The sequence below is a fragment of the Podarcis gaigeae genome (assembly GCF_964106915.1).
Source record: "Podarcis gaigeae genome assembly, chromosome: 7".
In the NCBI taxonomy this organism is placed as follows: domain Eukaryota; kingdom Metazoa; phylum Chordata; class Lepidosauria; order Squamata; family Lacertidae; genus Podarcis; species Podarcis gaigeae.
This window is the reverse complement of record NC_139683.1, coordinates 54703420-54713419: the sequence shown is the minus strand read 5'-3', so window position 1 is coordinate 54713419 and position 10000 is coordinate 54703420. Positions and strand designations below refer to the sequence as shown.

The window sequence follows — 10000 nt, the reverse complement described above, 5'->3', positions numbered from 1 at the left end:
TATATCTTTAAAACCCAAGGGACTAAAAATAGTTTCAGCTAGGAAAAAGGTATATTTTCCATCATGCATATTTTTAATATGCACTTATTATAATCCATTATCATGTTAGATTTAAGCCCAAGCATCAATATGCATTTCAAAAAGCAGCATTTTTATCTGAAACTGCAAGTTGTCTAGAGGGGGGGGGGGGAATGTGTTGTCTTGATGTAAAACAAATTATGGAGCCAGAATTACACCTGACATTTCCTGAACAAATTTCCAAGGAAACATCTCAAGGCAAGAAGCTGTTTTTCAGCTACCATCAGATTAAAATATTTACTTCTTTGTTCAGCGATAATCTGTTGCTAGTAAAATTAGGTAAATAGGTTTGTTGCTGGCCTGAGGTATACAGAGAACTAAAATAATTGATTTTTATTGATAGCGTTCAGCACTTTCCCTTTTACTTCTTACAAAGAACACTCTGGGAAAAAATGCATTAGGCAGGATGAAAAATAAACGGTACTGGTAAGAAAAGTTACAATAGCACGCTTTTTGTGTGCGTGGAAAACACACACTGAGACGCACACTGAAAAATAATCCCAAACACACACTTTTACACTCCCTAGTGGCCAATCTAGGAATAACACTGCAGACCCTTTGCAGCTGGCCTGTAATTCTGGCCAAAGAACAGAATGACTGTTGCAGCAGATGTACTAAATGGCAAGCAGATTGACAATGCCTTAAAAAGGTGTGCAAGGGAGGAAAAAACCCGTTACGTTTTCAAAGAGAAGAATATGTTGCTAAAGCAGATATGTGGTAAGACAGGACCCGTTTGTAATTGCTAAATCAGAACTCGAGCCAATAGAGCTCACCCACTTTGAGAACGTTAAGTAGCATGGGGGGGGGGGAGGTTTGAATTTGTTACTTCCATCTTACTTAATGCACACCTTACATATATATTTCACATCTGTTTTGCTAGTGCCAAACAGAGGAGGAAATATGGGCTTGGGGGAGGTGGCTAAAGAGGGAATATTCTACATAATCCAAATTTAGGATCCACAACTGTTACTTGAATGGTAGTACATTAATAGGACAGTTTTCAACTGTCAGCCTATCTGGTTTTCATTTTCAGAAAAAGGTTATAAAAGAGGAATGTGATCTGTATTAAGAAATCCTTTAAAACATTAAAGGATTTGAAAGTGATGGTTGGTGTGGTTATTTATCAAAAACAAACACTGCATATTAAGGAAAATAATCTATTCAGTGCTCAGCCGTTCTGCTATGTACTTACTGCATTATAAATTCTCAGAATTTGTTTCTAGACATCCTTAATATGCTACGGGGACCCCTTTCATTTATTCTTGTCCTTGTCATAGCTGTGTTTCTGATATTATAGTTATCATGGCTAAGATTTTTTTAAGCAAGACCAGGTGTTCTTCAGAAGCCCTAACATAACACTGTGATTTAAGGACCATAGCATGTTGGGTGTATGTTCCTGCATATAGAATATTAGAAAGGAAAAGCTAATGCTGTTCATAGCACAGAAATTTCTGCTCCAAGGTGCTTCACTTAACATTGCTTTTATTAAAAACTCACAAAAACTGAGGAGACAGAGAAGGAAAATCTAGATGCTCTCTCGCAATATAAAAAAAATGAGGAACACAACAGGCAAAAAATATGGACACAAACAAGAGCACTTCTAATTTACTTTTCATTCTAAAATAATGCATTACTTCAGCAGCTTGCACCTGGTGACAATTTCAAAATCTAAAAATTAAGAAATGACTATGGACATCATGACTGTAACATTGTAACCAAATGGGTAAATGCTTAACTATTTTAGTTACAGCTAAGGTCTTTTGGAAATATATATTTCAAGAAAATTAATGAATCCCTAAATCAGTACTATAAAATATAAAGAATTTATACATAATTAAGACATTAATCTTCATGGTACAGAAGAAAAGTTATTGTTTATCATCTACACGTTAAAATGAAATTCCTAAACTGGCACTTTTTATCATTTTCAGAGCTGAGCACCATCCCTATTAATAATGAATTAAGCAGTTGCATCCAGCTACATAAATTGGGAGTTGATTGCAATGGGACAGAAAACTGTAACAGGCAACAATTATGTTTACTGCAAAAAGGGGTTGGGGTGATTTCCCCACCTCTGCTGCTTAAATAGCAGCGGAAAGTGTAGAAGTTGCAATATGCATATATTAAAGAAAACTGGTTGCAGCATATACCAGGTAAGAATGAGAATATTATGTTCCTCAGTACTGAAAACCCAAAATAGAAATGTTGTCAGGACTTGTTTTGGTATGTCCTTTGTGCATTTATAAATTTTATTGGAAAGCTGTTCAAGGAATACAATGTTTACAGTGCTGTTTTTGCAATTGTATATTTTATTCTTATATTTTTTATCAATGTCTTTGAGCATTAATGATCAGCATTTGAACATTGGCTGCTCACAAAAAAGCAAGCACAGTTTGCCTCAGTTGTGTGAAGACAAGTTAAAGGGAAAAAACTAAATCCAGAAATAAAGGCTTCTTGTGTTTGACATAAATTAAATTGTTTTTAAATACAATATGACCAGAGGCTCACTTCGCAAAAAATAAAAACCCACCTTTTAAAAAACAGCTGCCTCAATAAAAGCTGGCTAGAAAGAAACGATAAATTCCTGTTTCTATTAAATTCCTTAGGACAGTATCAAGGAAAGGAGTGGGTTCTGTGGTATTCATTTAGCAGGGTTGCCATATGGCTGTATAGTATGTTCTATGTTCTCGTGTTAAGCACTCCTTTAGTACTGCAGAATGTTAAATGTCTGGACATTAGCAAAGAAACCAGGGCAACAGTATTTACACGGCAGACCCTTGACTCAAAAGTAACGAGAGCATTGTAACATTTTGGGGGGACTTTAGAGACGGTGTGCTTAGAAAAATGGTGAATACTGTATGACTAAGCACATGAAGTAAGAAAAATGTATAGGTCAACTCATTTATAGTAATTCAACCTTCATCTTCTGATTTACTTACTGTAAAAATCTATTAGAGCTCCAATTTGGTAGTGAACTGTAGCCATCTACTGGAATAAAGAGATAAAGCAAAAGCTTAAGACAATATTCATCCCCAAGAATCTAACACGCTCTGCTTATTATCTAATCTAGCCCAGGAAGCAGAAATTGAATACACTTAGAAGCTATTAATACTATTAAAGGCATTCCTTTCTCAGTTACTGCTCTTTCCGCACAGTGCGCCGAAATTTTGATGCCACAATTTAAAAATACTTATATACAATAAATTTATTGCTTTCCACCATATGGAGACCCAGTTTCATTTATGCCCTTAGAAAGGGGGGAGGGGATTGTGTTCCGTTAACCAAACATTCTTACTTCCCAGACACAGTCTAGAACAAGAATCCACACTCTTTTCTAGCAGCTTGTGCAAATTCATAGTTTCTGTTTGAAGCAATATGTAACAATGCAGTGTACAGCTGTACGACTGAAAAATCTGAGCAAAGAGAAAGCCCAAACACAAATCCTGTTTCAGTGGCAGGAAAAACCACATCTCTTTCTTTTCACATCAACAAATGTTGAGTTGCATGTCCTTGGTGCATGTTAAATTTGGGGCCTGGGCCACACACGACTGCTTTCCTCAGTCACTCTCTTTGAAGGGCACAATCTTGTAAAGCAATATTTAATGAATGGCTATTTCCTTAAAATTAAAATGAAGACAGGCAGAACTCAGAAGGGGGAAAGTTAAAAGCTCAGGCAGAGCTCATAGTCCTTATTTTTGAGGACAAAATCCTGAACTGCTGGTTGCATCTACAGTACAGCCAGTCTTCAGAAGTTCTAGTGAAATGTTTGGATGAGGAGTTTCAGCTGTACGCCTCATATATATTTCCCTTGGGTTCCCACACTATACACTAACATGGTATGGTATCATATAAAGATTTAATTCATCAATATATAGATTGAAGAATAAATCTTGCTGTAACAAATGCATACCGGTGGCAATTCACAAGTATCATCACAGCAACCCTACCCTTATCCACCTAGCTTCATATACCTATGGCACCAATTAATTTTACATGAGTGTGTTTTGCCACACACAAGCTCAGAATTTCACATCTGGGTAGAATTCAGCATTCATAGAGTCTTTGCTTTCAAAACAAAAGTAAGTTACTCACTCCTATAGCTGCAGAGAAAAACTAAGCAAGGGTAATCATGACCAGGGATCAGTGCTCTATGTGGCTTAACGGCTCTCCAATAACCACCCTCTCTGTGGTGACTGGCATGGAGTAGCAGCAATATTGTCTGACTAGTCCTGTGGACGGTTGTGGGAAGGTGTTGTGGTATGAATTGCATCAGCACAGGAAGTCAGTGAGCCAACCAAACAGATTCTATTTGTAGTTGGGCAGTATGTGAACGTGTCTTCATAACATATGCTCTAACAGCAGCGGGGTGAGGGGAATATGCCCCTAATAATATTCACCAGGAAACAGTGAGTTGGATCCAAAGGTGGCCTTACATAAACAGGAAAAGTTTGGGTCCAGAAGAGGCTTCCATGTGGGGGAATGCAATTCTTATAGACTCCCCTTTCTCCCTTCACAGCACCTCCCATTGAGTGTCCAATACCCTGGACCAGATTTGGAGGGGAGTACATTCACTTAACGTGTAAGCAAGAACCGAGATGTAACATCTTCCTGTTCCAGGAATGGGAGACATTTACAGAACTCCCCACCCTCCATGCTATTATTTCACAAAAATATTAAGCTATGCTTTCTTAACCATGAGGACCACTGCCAAGTAATTCAAAGCCATGTATCAGGCCTTGTAGCTAAATAGTGTATGAAACTACTTTTTTAAAAAATCTTCACAATAAGGAAAGTGAAAATTTCACCCTGGTTCATGTAATCTGGCGAATTCAGCTTAAGGAATTCTGATGCCCAGACTCCATAACCAGACATATCTGTGTGCTGTTTTACATGGCAGTGTTCTCATGCGAGGACAGGAACTATTTATGCTTCTATGTATCTTCTACATTTCCTCCTAATTTCCACCCTCTCTTCTTGTGCTGTTGTTTTCTGTCTGCGGTTTGCTTCTTGCATTATTTTGTTAAAGAAAAAACTGTTTGAAACTGCATAACAAAGGGAGAGGGAAAAACAACATATGAGTAAAAGAGGGCACCTTTTCCTGCTGGCTTGTGTGGGAGCCATAAAATGAGCGTGAAAAGAGCTCTGCTGGAGCAGATCAAAGGTACTACTCTGGCATCTTGTTTTCACAGTGGCCAAGCAGATGCTTATGGGAAGCCCACAAGCAGGACCAGAGTGCAACCCCACCTGCAATTCCTAGCAACAGGTATACAAAGGCTTACTGCCACCAACAGTAGAGGTAGTACACAGCCACCATGGCTAGCGGCCATCTTTATGAACCATTCTAATGAGCTGTCTGTCTTTGACTGAGGTACTGCATATACACGAGTACACATAAACTGAGAGAATGTAGCTTAAAGCCTATCCTAATATGCAGTTTTGAGGTTTACAGGTGGTTTGTACCCAAACTCATGGTTACTGCCTGTTTCTATAAACGCAGAGCCACTTTGTGCAGTCTGAAGAGCTTTCTGGATCCACAGACACACCAAGTACATCATGCCATCATAACGCAGGATAGGACATTCCTTTGGTACTCATTCAGTGAACCCCACATTTCAACAGATGTGGTGACTTCACCACAAACCTTTCTTTATGACAAGAAGCATCATAACTGCAAGAAAGATTATATTGCAAAACAATGACATTGTGAAAGCAAATATTAGAAAGATATATTCCATATTCTCCACAAATGGTGTATCTGGAGTTATACACAATTCCAGAACACTAGCTGAATAATAACGATGACATTGTGTGACAGCATACCAACAAACAAAAACCACAGGAACTATACCACTCTAAATGGAAAGTATGGTAATGCCCTAGGACTCGAATCCTTTCAGCAGTGCCATGGTTTCTGTTTAGTGCTGCTGGCTGAGTGACAGAATCAAAGTTGCTTAGCCATTTGGTTTTAATTGATTGATTAACTGATTAAATCTACATATAAATAGTTTTGAAGAAAAAGCATCCTTTCTTTGTATTAAGGCAATATATGTACGTATGCTTCACAGAAGCCACCCTCTTAAAACATCCCAAAATCCGCAGCTGAGCAATACATTTCTTAGGCCCAACCAAAATGCTGCAAATAGTGAGCAAGCTCTCAATTTCTTAGTCTTTACAAGCCTAGAACAGAGGTGGCCAACCTGTGGGCCTCCAACTTTCCTCTAGCTCTCTGGTCCCCTCCACATCCTCAAAATCTGCTCCAGAGGGTTGGAGCACCTCTGAAGCGGATTTTGGGAGTGCACAGGAGGAGGAGTGGAAATGGAAGCACTGTTGTGTTAGCTGCAGCATTGGGCCATGAGGCAGTAAAATAGGGGTAAATAAAAAATTGAGATCGGCTATTACTTCTTTTTTCTTAAATCCTAGGCGTGACTTGATTTCACAGTCAGGGGCATTATGGTTCTGGGTATCAGCTGCTCGCAAACACAAGAAGGGGGGGAGTTTCCTTGCTTTTGGGTTCTGCTTGCAGGTTTCCTGCAGACATCTAGTCCAGACTAGATTGGCCTGATCTTATGTTCTTACACCAATACAGTGGTACCTCGGGTTACATACGCTTCAGGTTACATACGCTTCAGGTTACAGACTCCACTAACCCAGAAATATTTCCTCGGGTTAAGAACTTTGCTTCAGGATGAGAACAGAAATCATGCTCCGGCGGCGCGGTAGCAGGAGGCCCCATCAGCTAAAGTGGTGCTTCAGGTTAGGAACAGACCTCTAGAACAAATTAAGTACTTAACCCGAGGTACCACTGTACTAGAAGAAGCTAATTCAATCTGTCTGCAATCTTTGCCTTGAAACTAAATAGCCACCTCATGGCTGCAACATTTCATCTAATGTTTGTATTCTTCCATGGTTATCATCCACCCACTGCTCTGCGTAATTTTTAGCCAGATGAAGTAGCCCTGTGCTCCTAACCTGGACACTGTCACCTGCTCTGCTCCCAAATCTGAATTGGGGAGTAGAGTATTTCCAGAGAGGAGCTGCCAAGGTCAAGTCAGCCAGAAGCACCTCTGACATTAGCAAGGGAGGAGGGTAACTCCATCAAGCCCCCTCCTCTGAAGATAGCAACTGCTATAATCTTGCATTCCTGTCTTCTCAGTCCAGAGATTTGTTTCCACATCGCAACAGGTGGGTGGAGACATTTTCCCAGAGACAAGTTATGTCTATGAGGATTCTGACTGATGCTAAGAACGGGTACTGAGCTTGATCTTACCCCACCTCCCTCCCATCCACTCAGTGGTGGAGCTGACCCCCAAGCAGAGCGGCCACTGGGCTCAGGGCAGCTCCCTTGCACGCTAGAGCCAGGCTCCAATGAGGGAACCAATGTGGGGGCACCTGGTGCCCCCCTCCCAATGCTATGCCCAAGCATCCAATTTTACTTGTGTGGCATAACAGTAAGAAAGACAATCTGACTGCTGATTTTTGTAAGTTGCTCTGGGATATTTTTTGGCTAAAGGGAAAGGAATATCTGCCTTGGTATCTCAGTCAGTAGAGCATGAGACTCTTAGTCTCAGAGTTGTGGGTTCAAACCCCATGTTGGTCAAAAGATTCCTGCATTTCAGGGGTTAGACTAGCTATGACAACCTTGATGGCAGAAAGTGAGGAGGGATTAAAGAACCTTTTAATGAGGGTGAAAGAGGAGAGCGCAAAATATGGTCTGAAGCTTAACATAAAAAAAACGAAGATAATGGCCACTGGGCCCATCACCTCCTGGCAAATAGAAGGGGAAGAAATGGAGGCAGTGAGAGATTTTACTTTCTTGGGCTCCATGATCACTGCAGATGGTGACAGCAGCCACGAAATTAAAAGACGCCTGCTTCTTGGGAGAAAAGCAATGACAAATCTAGACAGCATCTTAAAAAGCAGAGACATCACCTTGCCAACAAAGGTCCATAGAGTTAAAGCCATGGTTTTCCCGGTAGTGATGTATGGAAGTGATAGCTGGACCGTAAAGAAGGCTGATCGCCGAAGAATTGATGCTTTTGATTTATGGTGCTGAAGGAGACTCTTGAGAGTCCCATGGACTGCAAGAAGATCAAACCTTTCCATTCTGAAGGAAATCAGCCCTGAGTGCTCACTGGAAGGACAGATCCTGAAGCTGAGGTTCCAGTACTTTGGCCACCTCATGAGAAGAGAAGACTCCCTGGAAAAGACCCTGATGTTGGGAAAGATGAAGGGCACAAGGAGAAGGGGACGACAGAGGATGAGATGGTTGGACAGTGTTCGCGAAGCTACAAACATGAGTCTGACCAAACTGCGGGAGGCAGTGGAAGACAGGAGTGCCTGGCGTGCTCTGGTCCATGGGGTCACGAAGAGTCGGACACGGCTAAACGACTAAACAACAACAGATATGATCCCTTCCAACTCTACAATTCTATGATTCTATGCTTTAAGTAACTGTGGGTTCCTTTTTCCTTATGCGCCTGCATGGCTGCCTTTGCTTTTACTGCATCTTAAAAGTGACTGTCTGCCTTCTTTATTGTTTATTTAACATGTCTGTACCTCATCCTTTGGCCAAAGGGGAAATGGAGGAAAGTCACAGCTACCAGCAGCAGTTTTTGTTAAGTATTTCTATTTAAAGTAATTAACATTTTTCTACATTGTTGCTTTCTTAATTGGGGAGACCATCATCTGGAACATCGGTAAAACCTATTGCCACCCTGTCCATCTGCTGCTTGGAGTAAGAATGAGCAGCCAGGCTCAAAATGAGATTCATGGCCAAGGAAAGGACAACCCTCTACCACATGGAACTCTCTGAGATTATGAGCAAAGGGGTGGTCTCTTTGCAGATGGAGCTGAGGTCCAGGCATGAACTCTTGCTGGTTTGTACTCAAGTATCATGCTTGGGCTTTTAGTTGGCTGGGTGTGCTAACCATTTAAGTGAGAGGAGGAAGTTAAGCAAAGGCTACTGGGGAAAGTTAGGTGGGACTCTTTGGGGAGGGGGGTGTTTTGAACTATTAAAACAGTACTGTGCTGTCACAGTTTCATCAAGTCTCATTTGTGCTACATTGGACCTTCACTGCGAACTGCTTTGGCAGCAATCTTGAATGAAATATGGAGTAGAAATAAAAATTAATCAAACTGATTATCTGACTAAACATTGGTATCTACAACTGCACTGACATTTTCCCGCTTTTCATTTCAAATACCTTCCAGCCGTTCTTGTGCAACATCTCATTGAGGAGGCCGGGTATGAAATCTACAAGTGCAATAACTTATAACATTTGCATAACTCATACGCTACACTTCTTGTCATGCATCCACAAATGTTTTAAATAGGCTGCATCGGCGCTGAATTCTAACCACCAACCACTTCTCAAAACTTTCCAAATGAAATGGAAAGACATTTATTAGGTAGGACATCCAGCAGCCCTGCACAAACACCTGGCAAGTCTGGTCAGTGGCATGGTGGTAGCCATTCTCTCTCTCTCTCTCTCTCTCTCTCTCTCTCTCTCTCTCTCTCTGCAAATCCCCCACTTATTGTGAAAATTATTGTTCACAGCCAGGCCCCTAACAGCAGGATTCACAGCAGTAGTGCTGAGTGAACTAGTCACACAAATGGAATCTAGCCCAACCACAAGCCCAGAAATCCCATGTGATCCAAAGGCACTCATGGGGGCTGCTACATGCCTACCATTAGATACATATTATGATATCTCCTTCTGAAATTTATTCTGACTATTAAATGGTGGAATATTTATTCCAAGGGTAGTCAACTGCTCTGTGTCCTCAAGCAAATAAATTAATTTCTCTTGTTTTGGTATTTGTTTTGTTTGGTACACATATATCACCCCACCCCACACACACACACCCTTCATCATATATTTTTTTTTTCCTTTTGCAGAATTCAGATTGTACAATGGCCACC

The 10000-nt window shown here is 40.8% G+C and overlaps 1 protein-coding gene and 1 long non-coding RNA gene across 2 annotated transcripts in view; both read right to left on the bottom strand.

Annotated features, from left to right (window-relative positions):
- LOC310848287 overlaps positions 1-2521 on the bottom strand; it is a 20621-nt gene extending 18100 nt beyond the window's left edge. The window contains exon 1 of the long non-coding RNA XR_014566276.1: positions 1-2521. This exon is cut by the window's left edge and continues 10947 nt beyond it. This is a non-coding gene — a long non-coding RNA (uncharacterized lncRNA).
- ZNF407 (zinc finger protein 407) overlaps positions 1-10000 on the bottom strand; it is a 331124-nt gene that overhangs the window by 272246 nt on the left and 48878 nt on the right. The gene's annotated exons all lie outside the window — the stretch shown is intronic.